Below are 18,442 nucleotides of genomic sequence, written 5' to 3'. Positions count from 1 at the left end.
TGAGTCACCGTCCCTGGATTTGTTTAAGAGCCGTTTGGATGTGGTGCTCAGAGAGATGATTTAGCAGAGGGTTGTTAGAGTTAGGGTACTATGGTTAGGCTGTGGTTGGACTTGATGATCTTTGAGGTCCTTTCCAACCTGAGTAATTCTATGATTCTATGATCCTCTGGGCCTTTCTTAATAACCAGTAGGCTGGAGAAATCCTTACAAGCCATTTATTGCCTCTCAGGATATGAAGGAGGATTTAAATGGGGCTCATTAAATGTCTCCTTTTCACTTTCAGTTCCAGGCTGGTGCTCCTCATCATGCTGTCTCAACCTCCTTACCCATTTGTTTCTCCTTTCTTTCATACCGACATTTTTGAAGATGCATGGGCATCTTCAAAAACAACTGGATGTCACCTTTGGTGTTTTTTTTCTTAAAGCTGGGAGTGTTAGATACTGGCAAGTGCTTGTGCATTGCTCCTTTTCATCCTTTCACCTACCCAGGGCCCCATCCAACCTAGCCCTGAGCACCTCCAGGGAGGGGGCATCTACAACTTGTCTGGGCAGCTGTGCCAGCACCTCACCACCCTGTGTGTTTGTCCCCTTAAGAAAATTATTGTGTGTGTCAAATCTCTTGTAATGAGAACTCTTGATAGCATAGTAATCCATGTAATAAAAATGAGATCGTGGGCCCAGGTGACACTGGGAAATACTAGGTTGCAAACATCCTTATTGTTAACAATTGCACTTAATTGCTATAATCATGGCGAGTTAAAATAGGGTCAAGCCCGTAGCTAAGGTAGATCTGAAGTGAGGTCATTTGTGATGTCAAAACTGAAGTCGCCGGCCTCATGCCTTCCTGCATGGCCGTAACAAGGAGAAGCACCCATGGCTGCACAGCAGATTGCACAAGGTGGCCCTGCTGCTCCATTGCTTCAGCTGGGGTGTCCAGTGAGGGACAGAAGTGCTGGGGGAAGGGGAAAGGCACTGCCCCCAGAGAGGAGCCCACACGGCCTTCCCTGATGGCTGCCAGAGACAAATGTGCAAACCATTGCTAGGAGGTGATTGATATAAAATGTAAAGGGATTAGTGAAATTGGTTTGTAAGATAAATTAATGTTGACCTTTCAAGCGATGGGTTGGAGCCAGCAGCAAGAAAGCAGGTTTTGACGGAGACCAGTGTTGACTGGCTAAAAGCATCACAAGATAAATGAGGGTCTGTTTGGTGATGCCTAGGCACAAGGTCACATTGTCATGTGGGGATGCTGCTGGCCAGCAAGGTGGTTGCTCTGTGTCAGTGGGCCACTTTCTTGCAGTGTCACTGAGCTGCCATGGCTTGTGTGTCTGCCTGTACTGTGCCTGTATCCACTGAGTGAACTACTGTTGGTGTAGAATCATAATGAAGTTAACCGTGAGAATTGGCATGTTTTATGTGGTAGTCCCTTTGCACTTAGCATTGGTGAGGCTGCACCTCAAGTGCTGTGTTCTGTTCTGGGCCCCTCAGTACAAGAAAGACGTGGAGGCCCTGGAGTGTGACCAGAGAAGGGCAGTGGAGCTGAGAGGTCTGGAGCACAAGTTCTGAGGAACTGAGGGTTGTTCAGTCTGGAGAAGAGGAGACTCAGGGGTGACCTTATCACTCCCTACAGTGACTTTAAAGGAGATTGTGGTAAGGTGGAGGTCATCCTCTTCTCCCAGGTAACTGTAATAGGATGAGAGGTAATGGCCTTAAGCTGTGCCAGGGGAGGCTCAGGTTGGATATTAGGAAAAAGTTCTTAAAAAGAACGGTGCTGCAGTGGCACAGGCTGCCCAGGGAGGTGGCGGAGTCACTGTCCCTGATGGTGTTCCAGGACTGTGTGGAGGTGGCATTGAAGGACGTGGTCAGTGGGCAGTTCTGGTCATAGGTGGACAGTTGGACTGGGTGATCTTAGAGGTCTCTTTCAACCTTAATGATTCTATAATTCTGTGTGATGAAGAGCGCATAACTCGGTGATCCCACTGAACTCAGTGATCCCCTATTCATAGAAATAATCTATAGAATAGGTTATAAGTAGAAACAATCTAGCAATATTGTGATGATTTCTCCAACTCTTCCTGGAAACCAGGGGTTTTGCCAGCTGTGCTCACCTCAAAGTGTTCAGATTTCCTTTTGCTGCTCACTGTGAGTGCACAGACAGCCACGTCTCCATCCCGGCGTGACAGTGCAATGAGAAAATTGTATCTTTAAATACCAACTTAATCTAATCTGGGACAAAAACAATGAAAGGCTTTAATCATAATTGCATGGTGCCTGCTGGCTGTCACCAGAGGGCAGAGACAAGGTTGTTCGTTGCCACGTGTGGATAGTTCAGAAATTAAATCTCCTTTCCACAAAGGCAATAGATTCTGATCTAGCTTGTGTCCTTTCCAAATATTTCAGCCCTGTAACCAGATAGCTCATTTCATCAGCATCTGTCACAAACGCTGTCTTGCTTCTGTCAAGCTATGTACAAAGGGGCAAGGAGAAATGTCTTTATCGTACCGTGGGTGCCTGACTTTGTAACATCGCAGCTTACACAAGATACTGGCTCACAATATAAACAGGAGACTGACTTTCCCTTTGCAAGGCTTTTCCAGAGCTTGGTACTTGCAGTGCCCGCGCTCTGTGAGTGCTTCCCAGCTGGGCAACCACAGCAGGAACAGAGGGAGCCCGATGGGGATCCATCTTTGATCGGGAGCTGCTCTTACACAGTACACATGGAAAGCTGTGCTGTGGTCTCAGCTTAGAAGAATGAAGGTTTTAAAGCCAAAGGCAGTAAGGTACAACTTGTTCGATGGTCATCCTATATGGGGAAGGCAGATTCCATACAGCTGGCAGCATGGGTACCCGGGGCAAGGGGAACAGAGATGCTCTCAGGTGTCTGCTCTCCATGACTGCGTACCTCCTTGCTGGAATCTGAGAGCAAGTAAGTTTGTTTAGGAAGAGTTTAAAAGTCTTTACTGACCTACCTGGTGCCTCCTGGATAGTTAAGCTGCGTGGAAATACTGAGGGCTTTGCATCCTGGGGAGGCTGAAGGTGCTGCGTCAGATGGTGCTGCGCTGGAAACATGTCTGAAGGATCAGGATTATGTACAGGGTCAGAGCAGTGTCCTTGTCTTTCAGCGTGTAAGTTCAGGTGAAACACTCAGCTCTGTGCATTTCTCTCTCAGAACTGGGAAAAATGATTCCCATAGGTGAGGAAGGATTTGTCCTGTGGCTGAGCTCCAGGGCCACAGTGATGCAGAAAGATGCTGGAGGCTCTTTGTGTTAGCTCTGCTGTACCTCCAGATCTTTAATTTCACTGCTTTTCAAAATGGAAACAAAGAAGCTAAGCTGAAATTAGCCAGTGACCTAAATATGACATGGAGGGCCTGTGGGAAGCAAAGTGGACATGCAGCAGGGAAATTCAGCATCACCAATGTGAACCATGGTGTTACAGATGCATGGTCAGCTTTTTGTCCATTGCTTCCTCCTTGCTGCCAGCTCTGGCAGGTATGATGACTACTGCAAACACACAAAAACTCTCACTATTTTTTACTCCTAAAGTAAGATACAGAGGCTCTGTCTTGTTCTCTGCTTTCCACCCATCACGTTTTTTAGTTAGCTCACATGATGAGGGATCTGATACTTACAAAACGTTCATGATCTTGAATCTAGGATCAAGAATAGAATAAAAGGTACAAGGAAGCAGACGTGCTCTTTCACTTGTCCCTTTTTTTGATCTCCTTAATCCTTAAGGGTGGTGAGGCACTGGCACAGCTGCCCAGAGAAGCTGTGGGTGCCCCATCCCTGGAGGATTAAGGCCAGGTTGGATAAGACCCTGGGCAGCCTGAGCTGGGGGGGTGGCAGCCCTGCCCATGGCGGAGGGTTGGAAATGGGTGGGCTTTAAGGTCCCTTCCAACCCAAGCCATTCTGTGATTAATCAGAATGCAGCCTCTTCCCACCTTGCTCCAGGTTATCTTATTCTTTAACTGGAAAAATATTTATATACTATCCCAGGCCACAGGAGCGGGAAGAAGGCTCGTCAGTGCACATTGCAAAGATATTGTAGGGTAATGTTACTTTGTCTTACTGGCTCACATTCAGATTCTGCATTTATCATTTTTACAACTTATGCCTTAAATTGTTGTAAGATAACCAGACTATAGCAGTCTTATCACGCTTACATGCTTGTACTTTTATGTTAGTTTTATGGTTGTGATATTGAATCCTCTTAAAGAAAAGGCAAGTTGCTTTGACTGCAGTGAGAATTATTTCCATGCTCAGCCGAGCTTGCATTTTTTTCTCAGTGCATCTTTCATTCTGAACATCTTATGCTTACTTTTTGGATAACTGCAACCTCTGTAGTGCTTTATCTCAGAATGCAGTTTTGTACCATCTCCCTTCAAGAAAAGCTAAGCTACACAGAACAGCCCTTCCAGGTTGCAGTATGAGCTACCAGAAGAGCTACTGCTGCTCGAGTGTCTCTGTGCCGTGCACCGCTGGATGGCCAGGCTTGGTGTCAACAAACAAGCCCATGGGCCCACTGTTTGCAGCTCCAGTGCCAAGGCTTAATTGGAGAAGGGACACTGTTAATCAGAACCAGGAATCATTGGGCTGACTTGCCAAGTCAGACTAAGAGGAGTTTATATGGTCGTTCTGAGGACTTAGCATAAAGCATCTGGACATGCAAGACATCGGTACGTAAACACGATATGCCCTGATGTTTTAGTTATTTTGGCCTGCAGCAGCGAAGAACATTTTAAAGGCCGGATCCTTTGTAGTGCTGAATACCCTCAACACCAGTTGTACTCGTCAGAACCCACCGTGCTCGGCGCCTTCCCATGAGGTGCCTCGGGTAGAGCCCCATGCTGCCTGCCATCCCAGCCAGCAGCCGCCACCACCCTGGGGGTGGAAAGTACGAGGGCAACTTGACTCCATTGAGAACCACAAGACATTCCTTGTATGTGAAATTTCTGCAGATTCAAGATTTCTACATAGCCGTGCTGCTGCTTACTTACAGAAACATGTTTTCACAGCTTAAATGCATTAACCCCTCGTGGGCCTTAGATTTCTGCGTAGGATTTGACATGACATGTCTTCGAGAGATCTTCAGGACAGGAAGACAAAACACCACTCCTGGAAATTAAAAAATAACTGAATTTAGATCAAACACTTCTGGAAAGTCTGGCTTTTGCTCTAAAAGGTTAATCAGTATTTGGATTTTTTTTTGCCGTGGGAGGTTCCTTGTGTAATTATTGAAAAGCAAGATCAAAAACCAGCATCATCTTTTGAGTGCCAATGTCACACGCCTGGACAAAAACAAGCTAGATCAGCCCTAATGATATTTGCTCCTGGACACACTGCAGAATCCCTGGCTGTGCTTAGGATAGGAAGGAATTTCCTCATGTGGTGAGTTGGCAAAGCCTTTGGGTTTGTTTTGTTCTTGTGTATTTTTCAAGGACTGTCTTGGAATTTTATTTCAGTTTTTTTTTTTTCCTTTCTGCAGCCTTGTGATCAGAGCTGAGCATTAGCCTTGTCCCCTCTATGGGCTCTGCTTTGTTTCTAAAGATTTCCTCTGCTTTCTTTAGGTGTGGATTGGTTTGATTGTTTTTTGCATTACAAGAATACTCTAGCAATCATAAAAAATAATCTAGATTATTGTCTACCTAGAAATGAGAGGCAGAGAAAGGAAGAGGGTTAAGGGAATGACTCGCTGCTCAACTACTTACAGCCTCCTAGTCCACTCCCTAGAAAATCAGTGGATTATAGGATGCTCCAATGTTCAAGATCGCAATCCAAGCACACACTGTGTCAGATGCAGCACTACACCTAAGCAGCAACTTCTCCACTTCTGTATGTAGCTAGATCATTGCCAGGCCTAGAATAAGGTGAACAAAATTCCTAATCTCACAGTCAATGATAACATGCCTTTATGATTTTACTGCTGTTATGCTTATGAAAACAGTCTGTATGTGTGATGGATATTTATGCATGCTTACTTTTCTTATTTCAGGCACACTGTTTCTAGATCTTTATAAGCAGCCCCAGGGTTTTCTTTTGGTGCTCTTTTGGCACATCACTGGCCGTACTTGAAGCCGATGGGAGAGTTTGCCTTGGACTCAGAGAGCGGGCCTTGCCTTGGGTCAAGTAAAGCCAGCAACTGGATCCAACAACAACTACTTGATCTCCAGTTTCCAGTTTCTCCAATTGTTTTGTCTGTTCTGCAAAAGCTAAGTTAATTACAAATAATAGGCCCTAATTTGACATACACCTGTCTCATATTCAACCTCTGTGATTAGAAAAACACCAAGACTAGATATCTACATGAAGTCTGTCTTGTGAACATGGAGGCAAGCTGGAAACTAGACCTCAAAGGGAAGAGTAAGTTGAATTCTTCCTCCAAAAGGGATATTCACTTCAACACACTGTAGCTGTGAACAGCATTTGCAATTCCATATCTCATCCCATTAGTTAAATTGGTTTGCTCCAAGGGGTGATGGGGGAGTTTTCACAGAGAAGACACAGATGTCCTCCTTTCCCTCTAATGCCTTGGCATTAAACCAGACGAGACTGTGCTCATGTGGTTTAATATCCTCGTTGTTCATGAGTTTTCCCTAGATCAGAGGCTGCTGAGGAGGCTTGTGCAAGGCAATAGCCACAGCTGTATACGTGACCAACAAAGTGCTCTTTGCTGCCACCAGCTCCACCAGAGCACAAAGCTTAAAGGGCTCTTTGACATGGCCCAGCCCCTCACACTGAAATCTCTTTCATTTAGGAATTCAGCAGCGAATGTCCTTTGACTTCCGCTGTGTGTGAGCATGTGCTTTTCTGGTCCAAACAGAGAGGATTTGGTCCTGCCAGGGTAGATCGGTGCCCTTTGTAGTGCACAGAAGGCAGGTGGACAAGTGGGAGCACGTGCTCCTTCTACCATTATTTCATTACTGTTCATCATTTATCATAATTGTGATTTCATTGTTATTGCTGTGTATCTGAGGAACACACTCTGAGCACGCTTCCTATTTGCGCCTGACAGCGAGGGAGCATCTCAAAAAATCCCTGAGGGTTTTTGAGATCACAAAGCTCAGAAAGATAACACAATTAGTGCACATAACTCCCCTTGGTTTTCTTTATGCCTGCTGACAAGGTTAGCAATAACCCGTCTTTGTGAGGGATTGTTTTGTCTCCTCTACCAACGCATCCAGACTGGCAAGCTTTCGGTCTGACTTATTAGAGTGTATCTCATTTTTCATAAGGAAGTGGTGGTGAAATTAGAGGCATATTACATAAAGACATCCCAAGTTATAAAAGGATGAATACCAAAGGAAGTTAATAATTAAAAATCCACACTTTTTATTTTTTTCACTAACTTGAAGCCTGACCTGAAGACTGTCCACAGTGGGCTTCTCTCTGTCCACCTCTAGCTTGAACTGGGAACGGTATAAACAACTCTACTGGGAGGTGAATGGTGAAGCCCAAGCTCAGTGAAGCTGCAGTATTTAGACTGAGTGTGGTCTGTGATGTGGCTGCTGCTGCTGGAGCCAAGCTGGTTGTCCTCAAACAAGCTCCTCTTGAGTTACGGTAACTCAAGCGATTCTGACTTTATCCTAGATGCCAGCCCCCAGCTATTCCTGGAATTAGATTCTAGGCTAGGAGTGTGTGTTTTAATAGAAAAACATCTATATGATCTCCAATTCTTTCATTCTCCTAAAGAAATGTTAGTTTTTCTAATTTCTGCTGATTTTTCCCATGGACCCACTGACTCTCCCACACATTCTGCCTTATGATAGAAGCACTTTAGTGATGAAAGAAAGTAGGGCCTATTCATGGGAAAAAAGGTAGTCTGAATGCTTCAGAGGATCATCTTCTAAGTAGCTCGTCTTTATTGCTTCATAGCACACATGTGAGTTGCGGTCCTTGCTAATCTGGTTGATGCAGAGTTAGGAATGGTATGCAGCGATATTGATGGATTATCCCTGAAGCTAAAGACTGAGAATACCCCATTACTTCTGTTTGAAAATCTCAGTTACGTTCTCACCCAGACATCCTCATTTTCTCAGGAATTTCTGTACACTCAGCACAAAATGCTTGCACAATAGGCACGGCAACTCCTGCAACTATTGCTTACAATCTGCTGGCTAATCCTTTCTGTGATCCACGCGGTGCCTACTGGGTTTGGCTTTTGACTGGGATTAGAATCTGGTGCTGATGCATACTGCCAAGCATGCCAAGCAGCATACAAACCTGGAGCTCAGAGCCTATTGTTTGTGCATCTTTCCTCTAATTCCGCTTTTGAACCCCTGTCTCCTTCCAGCCCTTAAGTAAGACATCTAATCCTGTTCCATTTCCATACCTTTCCAGGGATTTGTTTCGTACTATCAGTTAATGTCTATTACCTGCTTTTGGACAGGGGATGCCAGGATGGTGTCACCCTGGTGCCACAGCAAACTATCATATCTCAAGTGGGAAGCTGCGTTTCTGCTGCTCAAGCACCTCTACTATTCAGTGAAATTGCCTTTTCAATGGGAATTTCTGCCCTCTCCAGCAGTGCTGCTGCACCCAAACCATACACAAGCAGGAAGGCATGGCAAGTATCAAGGCTGAGGCATGGAGTGCCTGCTGAGTATGGGGCACACAGTAAGCGGCTTTAGGATTTTCTTTCTGTCCTGTCCCTGTTGCACGTGACTCCAATGCTACTCTGGGGTCTGTGTGAGCTGGTAGGGAGCCCTTGCTCCTCCCAGTCTGTTCAGGCTTTCAGGGGTTCATGCTGCTTTTGTCCCAGTTTCATGTCAGAAGGACACTTGCTGGGTCTAGGTACAGCACACCCTGCTCAGGCTCCATCCCTGCACTGCCATGGCCTTGCATCCACGCCTTCAGTTAACCAAGCCTCGTCTGCAACCTGTTGCTCCTGCCCTACAATGCTGCTTAAATTTAGTTTAAAATCTGGCCATTTTACTGCTGCATCCCACATTCCTCACAGACAGTAGCAAGCTAATAACAACGTGCTGATGCCATCGTAGCCATCACAGGCTGGAGCTGGCATGCATAGTCTTGTCTCGTAAACCTCTTTGTCCCGTGAGAGATTTGAGAATTTAATACACATTCGGTCTGTACCTCCTTATTTGAGGCTGGCCAGTCTGAATCACTTTTGATAAACTCTAAGCAGGAATTTCAAACATAGTTATGTTCCTATCAGTTTAATTAAAGTAGATGACTGGGTAGAGAAACCCTGTGAAATGTTCCCATTGAGGAGAAGGCTGTGCTGGGTGTGCCCCTGAGGAACCATCAGGGAATCTGCACAGGGCCATGGCTGTTATCATGGGGCACTGAGGAACTTTACTTGAAGGTAAGACTTCTCACACTAAGAAAAAGTGACTACAGAGTAATTACATCTACTATATCATGAGAGTAGCTGAGAAGAAATAGAGGAGCTACTGCAAGATGATATGTGACTTAGATCTGTAGGAAATTGGTCTGTGTTTTCTTGTACAAGAGTCTCTCTGATATGGCCAAGATTTCTAGATACTTTAAATACTTTACTTTAGGTAATATTTCTATGCTATTACAGGCACAAGGTCAGTGTGTCTGTAAAAGTGTTAACACATAATAAAGGCTTTCTTTACCTACTGCATTCTAGCTCTGTCTTGCACTGCCTTATGAGGATGCGACACTGCGTGGATATGAGAAGCCGGAAAGGACAGGCATGGCATGGAGTTTACTTTGCCAACATTGGTGAGTTACTGGTGCTGGCCACAGTGGTGGAGGACACCTGTGAGGGATTCAAATTCATTTTAGAGGCTGTTTTATAGCTTTCATGGTGTCTTCTCTCCAATTGATGTTTGTAGAAATTAACCACAGATTAAAATAGATTACTGCACTGCTCCCATGGGATGCAGACTTTAGGGTTTAGTGCTCTGTGGGTAATAAGAACCAACAAGTTTTACCTGAGTCATCCCTCTGGGTGAAACGTGCCCTGCTCCAGTGGTGATAGGAGATGCCAAATGTCAACAGAAGGGCAGTCATCTCCCATTGTGATTAACCAGGCAGAGTATGCTTGGAAGAGCCATCGAGACGATCGATCTTATTCTTATCCGGCAGTGATAGCAGGCTGCCAGTGAGATTAGAAGGACTACACTTAATGTAGTCTTTTGGTAGTGAGGGGAGATTTATATTCTTAGCATAAGCTGCTTAGGAAAAGCTTCTTTTACTTAGCATTTATCATTTGTTATTGACATTTTATTACATTGATAGCCATCCCAAGAAAACATTTTACACTTCCTACCTGTTTCACACATAGGCATATTCTCTCTGAAACCAAACATGTTTTTGAGAGAACAAGACTGGTGACAAACTATGTTAGACCTACTTGGTTACACTGATGTAAACTTAGCGTAATTATTTTTTTAGAGCAGTGAAACATTGTCTGATGTGCTTCCCAAGTCATTGTGTTTTTTCCTGCTGGCATCGATATACACAGCTGATGGTCATCTCAGGTCTGTGGACTGTACTAGAAAGAAGCTTGCACAGACCCAAACAGGATCTCTGGTTTGAGCAGGAAATTCCACATTCGATCCTGTAGGGTGAAACACGCTGTGTTTCCTCAAACATAACTTTGGTCCGCATTTTTATTTCATTATATTTTTTCCCAAATGAGCAGTGTCCAGAGCCAGACACATTTCTTGTTGTAGATGAAATGGGCTTTTGTTGTTGTTGTTGTTGTTTTTTACCACGGTCTTCATATATAGAAAAGGATAATGCAGTGCATGTGCATCATCGCCTAACGGTGCGTGTAAATGGTATTATGCAAAAGAGTCCCAAGCTGTTGTACAATAAAATTCTACAATAACTTTATTAACAAAGAGCTATTAAGAGCAGCAGTTAACCTATATTTTTCTACCCTACTTTAGGTGTCAATGTATACCCAGGAACTGCAAATACTGGTTGGAAACACGTTGTGCTGTCCAGAGGCATAATTACAGAAAGCTTGTAGTTGTCTTTATCACAAAGTTTTAATTAGCAGGACACATTAAATAACCAGCTGATACAGATCTTAATGAATCATTTATAGGCCTACATCTAGGATAATTATATGTAGCTGGTCACATGAAATCACTTGCATACGCCTGGGCTTATGTGAAATGGAATATGCATCTTCCTCATGAAATAAGGGTGAAAGAGGGATGGGATGAAACTGGGGCACCAGCCTACCTTCCCCAAGCTCTTTTTGCATGAAGTATTTTCAGCAAAATAAATAAGGCTGGCTTCAAGAAGTCCGCCGAGCTCCAGGATGGGCATCTCGGGCCAGTCCCCTTTCTGTTGGCAGGTTTGTCTCTTCCATTGTGATGGGTACCCTATAGCACTCATTTCCCGCCTTCACTGCATGCTGGCCCATGGGCAGGGGTCTTGGTCTTAGGTCCTTTCACAGAATTGTAGGGGTTGGAAGGTTGACCTCAAGAGATCATTGAGTCCAAGCCCCCTGCTAAAGCAGGTTCCCTACGTAGGTCACAGAGGTAGGCATCCAGATGAGTCTTGAATATCTCCATTGAAGGAGCCTCCACAACCTCTATGGGCAACCTGTTCCAGTGCTCTGTCACCCTTACGACAGCCTTAGCTTGTATAATTGGGAGCTGTTGTTTTTATCAAGTGATACTTCAGCTGCTGGTTCTTTGTACTATGTTACATGCAAAAAGAAATAATGACCTCCTGTATGGCATGGATGTGTTGTCCAATGATTTTACATACAGTGACGTAGTTGGCTTGCTCAACTGGAGCCCCAGAAGGAGCAGAGCCCCTGTTTGACTGCAAGTCAGAAGCAAGGGATAAACAAACCCTTGCAAGTGTATATTTGAAAAGATTAAGAGCAAAGTATTACCAACCCATGCGATATTGTAATCAAAAATCCTTTAAAAGTGGCGTTGACTAATTTTCTCAATTATCCTCAGAGTCTGCTGTTAACAGGTTTCCCTGGTTTCTCAGCACCAGACAAACTCTGCTGATCTCTGCAAAATGTCTTCCACCTTAAGTACAGAGTTCTCCTTAGAATTAGTGGTTTTTTTCAGAGTTAATATGTTAGTCTCCTGATGTGCCACAGCAGGCGTCTGGAGCAGATCTTACCAGACTGTTTATGCTGCGCTTCCTCCTAGATTGGTTTGAGGCAAGGGAGCACTTGTGGCAAGAGCTGTTGTGGTGCAGGGTTTGGCAGCATCTTTCCACACCCTAGTTTTTGTTTTTTGTCAAGGACAGAGGGATGGAGGCTCCAAGAATGGCTTCTTAGTTCCCATCAGGGGACAGCCACACAGCAGGGCATGAGCTGGTGCCATGTTTCCAAGGTGTCAGAGATGTCCTCTGCCACTTTTTCCTAAAAGAAAAAGAGAAATATGTTAAAAGGGATTACTCTCTCCCCTAAGGCAGGAAGTGGTCAGTATGTGGTCCACCCCTGAAACCAGGGGCACCTTCTCCAGAGGTCCATGCTGTATGGTCCTACCCAACAGGGTGGACATGGTCAGAACCACGTATGATAGCATGTTGTGTGCTGAAGCTGACAGTCTGCCCAGACTGATGTCTGTAATAACTTTGCACATTGTGGTTGTTGCTGTTTTTATCCTCCTACCCCCTTGGGAAGTAAGGAAGTTCTATTAGTCATTTTCTGGGGAGAAACTGAGATGTGGCTTGATGAGGCCACACAGGGAGCCTGTAGCAGAGCCGTGCAGCTATCAGACCAACCGTCCTCATTCGTTATTGGCTCTGCTAGATACTTGTGCATAGCTAGGAAACACAGACATGGCTCCTGAATGGCTGTGAGGAATAGGACAGAGCCAGGGAAGGGGAAGAGCATTGCCTGTTCCTGACACCAAAAAGGTGGTATGGGAATGCCCTTAGTGGTAGCAGAGGGCTCCTGCCCCACGCGTTCAGTGGAGCAGATTTTTCCCAGCTTCTTGTTAGACACCCAGTCTTGGCTTTCCAGCCACCGCCAACACTGTCTGGGCACAGGGCCACGTTTACTCTGGCTCTACAGCCAGAAATATGGTGATCTCTGGTTCATGCTGGTGTGTGGCTGGCCTGAATGCATCAAAATGCGTCATCAGGAGTCACTAGCTGCAAAAATCCGAACCATGGCAGGGAAACTGGGGGGCATATAGCACGGCACTGAAGAGAGGAGCAGCGCCGGCAACCAGACACAGAGAATGCTCTTCATTTTCAAATCACTTTATTAGAAGGCCACTTCCTAAAGTAAAGCATCTCTTTCGGAGTGCTGTGTTTCAATCTCTGAGCTGTATCAGGAGTGCAGTTTGTTTTGCAAGAGCCAATGTACCAATTACAGGCTGAGACTTTGAGAGAGGCACGAGGGACTCAACCACACATCTTCCATTAATTATCTCTTGGCCACATTAGTGCTACAATGATAGCACCAGTAATATGTCACAAGCTCATTTTCTGTCATTAAAATCAGCAGATGCGACCCTGATCCTTGCTGGGAGCACATCTTCTCAGCAAGAAGGTGCTGTTTTATCGCAGGCACTTTTAAAGTACAGTGCCATTTAAATGCCAGATTGTGCTGGAGCAGAGCTCTGGTCCTGCTTCTTCTGACCTCCTGGGGCAGGGGGGAGCTGAGCTCTGCAATAGTCCTCACAGCAGCGCCGAGCCTGGACTGAGTTTGTCTGTACTGACCTCCTCCTCTTGGTGTGATAGAGAAATGGTCCGAGTTTCAAAAAGCTGATGCATAGGCATTGCTGGTAGATATTAATGCATCAGTTGTAGGCTGTTGGAATGCAAATAATTTGGCTGTTGTTTCACCCTGGGTTCCAGATCCAACAATTCGGGCTGCGTCATGGTGAGGCACCTTCTCCCTGTGTCCCTTGCAGCCACAGGCTGGGCTCAGAGTATCGAGCCCCAGGTTGCTGCTGTATTCCAAGCCTGAACATTGTTCCAACTTCCATCTCCTACTCCCTCTCCCATCCTGCCATGTACACTCTGGGGGCCAGAAAGCATCTCTTCTCAGGTTAGGTCTAGTGCCAAACTCAGTGCGTTGAAACTTAGCAATCCACTCACCTAAGCAATGACAGCTTAGGCAGCAGCTTGCTCCGCCAGCCTCTTCCGTCTGTTTCTGAGAAGAAAAAGAACAAAAAGCACTCCGTTTGGAATATTGCGTAATATTGCCCTTTGAAAGAGAAAATGTGGAAAAACCCAGCCATTGCTATTGGCCTTATCCTTCCCTTACCCTTCACAGGGAGCGGTGCTGGTGCACAGACGTGTGCCTGTGTCTGTCCATCTGGCTGCACGGTGCCTCTGAAGGCGGCAGCTGGGCTGGACGCGGGCAGGAGGTAACCCTGCTGTGGGAAGGCGTCCAGATTGTAAATTAGCCCCCAAAAATAACAACAAGAAGAAAAAGATGGCACCGTCCAAAGATTAGAAGTTGAAAGGGACGGGTTGACGCCACACTAAGCAGCCTCTTCTGGTTAGAATATGAGCGGTGGGTGTCAGCAGCAATAGAGCAGGTTGCCTACAACCCCAGCAGGCGCTCCGACCTGATGGGTGTGCAGGCTGTGTGGCTGTGGGGAGCTGCTGAGCCTTGGTGTGCACGATTCCCCCTGACACACACTGGCTGGAGAAGGTGCTGCGTGGCTCGGGTGCAGCCTGGGCCCCTGTGCTAATGCAGGAAGGACCCAGTCTTGAACTTCTTTCTGTGCGCAGACATTGGTTCCTTTTCTTCTAATTCTTAGCTTTGTAAGATCAGAGATGGGGCTGTGTTCCAGCGCCAGCAATCTCATTTCTGTCGCAGGGTTATAAATGTGTCTGGGACCTTGCCATGTGTCTGCGTGGCCCAGAGGCCCCGAAGCATCCCTGAGTTGCAGCCAGGAGGACCTGTGTCCATGCACACAGCAAAACAACTTCTTGCACTGACACAGTGGTATGAAAAGGTGGGCCAAAAGCTGCTGTTTCAAGGCCAACAGGAAAACATATTGCACTTTCCTTCCGTGTGCCACATAGCCTTTCCTAGTGGGGCTCCTGCTGTGCTGCCACAGGGCGTGGGGCTGCTTCCCCATCCAATGCTGCTTCACTAGCAAGGCTGGAACGTGAGGCTGGGTGGGCAAGGGCTGATACTGCTTGAGCAAGCAAATACGGATGAAGAAATAAATATTTGGCAGAAACGTTTTAAAGCTACAAACATTAAATATTACTATGCAGAGAAATGTTAGAGCAGTGAGATCCATATACATTCACCAAGGGCTATATCTCACGAGCCACACAAGAGAGACAAGATTTAAGGAATGAGAAGAAACTGCTTTTAAGCTGATTTCTAATAAAACCAGGCTTATTATTTAATGGTGTGTTTTATGCCAGGAGGACTATTGGTAGAGCCTGGCACTGCTGTGGTACGGCCCAGCTCCCGTCTCTCAGGAAGCAGTTATCAGACAGAATTTTAATGGCTCTTAGGAGCCGTCCGAAAGGCTAGTAAAATCAGAGGGAATTCTTAAACAGAGTTGTTCTGAGCTTTTCACGACGCCTCTTTCCTCACCTTGCTGCAGAAGCACAAGCCCTCGCTGCATGCCACGGAGCGGTATGGCCGCCGGGTGCCCCGGTGAGGGGTGGGTGGCTGTGCCCCACGGGGGGGATGCATTCAGTGCTCTCTGTGATAACCTGGCTCCCGGGCTCTGCTCCCTCCTGCACGCTGTGCTGTATCCTGTCCTCCTGGATGGAGCCATCGCTGGGGCCTTGGTTCAGCACATGGTTTAGAAACTGAGAGCAGGGAAAGTGAGAGAGGGAGATCAATAAACCTCAGTAAGGGGAGAAAAAAGGCAGTGGCTTCGGGGAAGATCTAGAGAGCTTGTAGTTATCATTAGGAGCGACAAGCAGTGATGTCTTCTTGGCATATCTCATTAGAAAGTGCTGGGAGCTACTGAACTGGACAGCGGCTTCAAATGCCAGTGACCTCCGGGAGCTGGAAGTGAACGTTGTAATTGATATAAGGATGGAAGCTGCTGCACTACAAAGTGGCATTTTGGATACTGTGGGAACAGGTGATGTGAAGCATCCTCGGCGAGATCTGTTTCCCTCCACTCTTTTGACTCCTGTCAGAGGTGCGTGTTCGAGCTTTTCTCTGGGCAGATGGCTTCTGCAAATAGAACTGGCTTTGAAATACAAAGTTTTGTCGAATTCATTATACACCTTCTGACTTCAAAGCCGTGCCGTTTCCTCTTCAGTTTCAAACAGAGTCGCGCGGCTGCTTCCAGGGCTGTTACATTGGAAACAGACATTGCAGAGCACGTCACCAGCACAGTGTGGCAGCCCTGGGAGCATCACCGGCTCCGGACCACATCCCTGCCCACAGCTGGAGCCACACGGTGCTGCACTTCCTGCCCTCTGTGCTCTCCTTGGTGGGGACACCCCTGGCTTTTCCCATTCAGTGAGGTGCAGCCATGTGAGCCTCTCCCAGCTCTGCCAGGCTCAGAGGGCAGGGCAGGTGGGAAGGGCTACGGATAGACTTCACCCTTGAAGCTGTCGCGTCCATCTGGGTGCCAGACCTCCTTGCTGAGGTGTTCCAACAAGAGGCTTCTTCCTCCAAAGGGAGGAGCTGTACAAAGCCATTTTCATGTCGCTTTATTTTGAATTCACCTTCTGCAGCACGGTGGTTATCCATTGCAGCTCAGCAAGCGGGTGCCGGCACTCAGAATCTCCTACGAGCTCCTAAAGCTGTCTGCATTACTTCACATGAGCTACATGTGCTCAACTTTGTCCGAAGGGATGGTTTTGGGGTTTCATGTCTCATTTTTCTTTTGGGGATGTGTTGGAGCTGCTCTAAGGGATGTCAATTAGAGAGCTTTCTCTTTGTATCTGCTTCCTGCACAGAGAGATGACATTTTTTTGGCCAAAAGTTTTCTTGGAAAGAAAATGTCACTTTGTGAAACTGAAATGTCAGTTTAGTCGAGTTGTTCATATGCAAAAAGCGAATGGAGAAAAGAAGCACCCAAACTTCAAAGCAGCAGAAAGACTCCTTTCGACACCTTCTGATTTGCCACAACTTTGTTCTGAAAGGCTTCGGGTTCGTTCTGGAAGTTTTAAAAGGCTCAAAGCCAAAATGTTGCGACCGAGCAAAATGTTTGCTCCATCCTCTACTCATTCTCTTCTTTTTCATTATTATTTTAGAACTGGCATCAAACAGAAGATCTATTTTTCGCCCTGCTCTGGTTGTCTGCAGCATCTGGATAAGCTGAAGACAGCATTTGCTAAACTGAAAAGTATTTAGGGAGAAGTTCTCTGTCTGTACCTCGCCTCTCAGCAGCTGGACCATTTATGGATGCTCTGTAAGGGCAGTGTACGATGACTTGCAGCATTCCTCCATGAGAAGCTTTTGTGGGATTTCTGTCTTATCATTAGCACGTTATAAAAATGTCAACTATTTCCAAACCTTTCAAGTTTCATTGGAAGGACTACTCTGAATTTCAGCCCTGAAGTCGGTTGATGTGCGGTTTGATCATCTGTTCCTCCTCTCGTACAGATGCTCTCAATGTGGGCAGCAGAGCAGCGCTGTCACAGCAGATTAATGGCAGAATGCAGCACTGCTTGTGGAAGCAGAGTAACTAAAGACCAACAGTGATGTTGTACCATCTGAATAAACCCTGAAATTAGAATAATTTTTCTCAATGTTTCGGCCTCCTAAGTACAAAGTAATAACCCTGTCAGGGGTAATATTTGCTGCTGTCTCCTGTGGATGCATTGGGAATTCGCTGCAGCCTCCTGGGCAGAAGGTGGGTGTGTTGATGGTGGGACACTGTACTAAAGGGAAATGTACACAAGCCCCTTGGTCGCAGTGCAGGATGGAACTACTGGGAAGATCAGTGCTGCTTTGAACGTGGCATTTGGTTTGGTTTCCTCACAGAAAGGACAATGGAAAAATGGGGAATGTATATATATTTGTACAGCAGGCAAAATGTGTTGTGGACTTCGGTAGGAGATGGCAGTCGGTATGTGAAATCCAGACCCGAGGCAAATACCAAATGGTGGATGGTGAAGAAAGCCTCGCTGAGTGCTCATTGCCTCAGTACAAATTGGACGAGGGCAAAACCTCAGCGAAGGATGAGACTTAACAATATTCCTGTAAACCTCACAAAAATAGGAGTAATCCTGTAGCATTGCCAGGCTGGGGGAAGTCACTTAGCCATTGTTTGAATCTGTTAAACTGCTTGCTTCTGGGCTTCTGTGTGCATTCATTTTGGAGGATTCTCTGAGGAGACCTCAATGCTCTCTACAACAACCTGAAAGGAGGTTGTGGCAAGGTGGGGGTTGGCCGCTTCTCCCAGGTAACAGTGACAGGATGAGAAGGAATGGCCTCAAATTGCACCAGGGGAGATTCAGGTTGGAAACATTACTTCTCAGGAAGAGCGGTGCTGCAGTGGCACAGGCTGCACAGGGAGGTGGTGCAGTCACCGTCCCTGGAGGTGTTCCAGAGCCGTGTGGATGTGGCAC

General features: G+C 46.3%; 1 long non-coding RNA gene across 1 annotated transcript; it reads left to right on the top strand.

Moving 5' to 3' along the window:
• The first annotated feature begins 46 nt into the window (after positions 1-46).
• On the top strand, positions 47-18,330 carry LOC101749091. The gene is made up of 3 exons (XR_005839471.1): positions 47-9,323; positions 9,615-9,709; positions 10,885-18,330. It is a non-coding gene; the product is annotated as an uncharacterized LOC101749091 (long non-coding RNA).
• The last annotated feature ends 112 nt before the right edge of the window (positions 18,331-18,442 follow it).

This window comes from Gallus gallus, chromosome 1 (assembly GCF_016699485.2).
Source record: "Gallus gallus isolate bGalGal1 chromosome 1, bGalGal1.mat.broiler.GRCg7b, whole genome shotgun sequence".
Lineage (NCBI taxonomy): Eukaryota > Metazoa > Chordata > Aves > Galliformes > Phasianidae > Gallus > Gallus gallus.
This window is presented reverse-complemented; position numbering and strand designations above follow the sequence as displayed.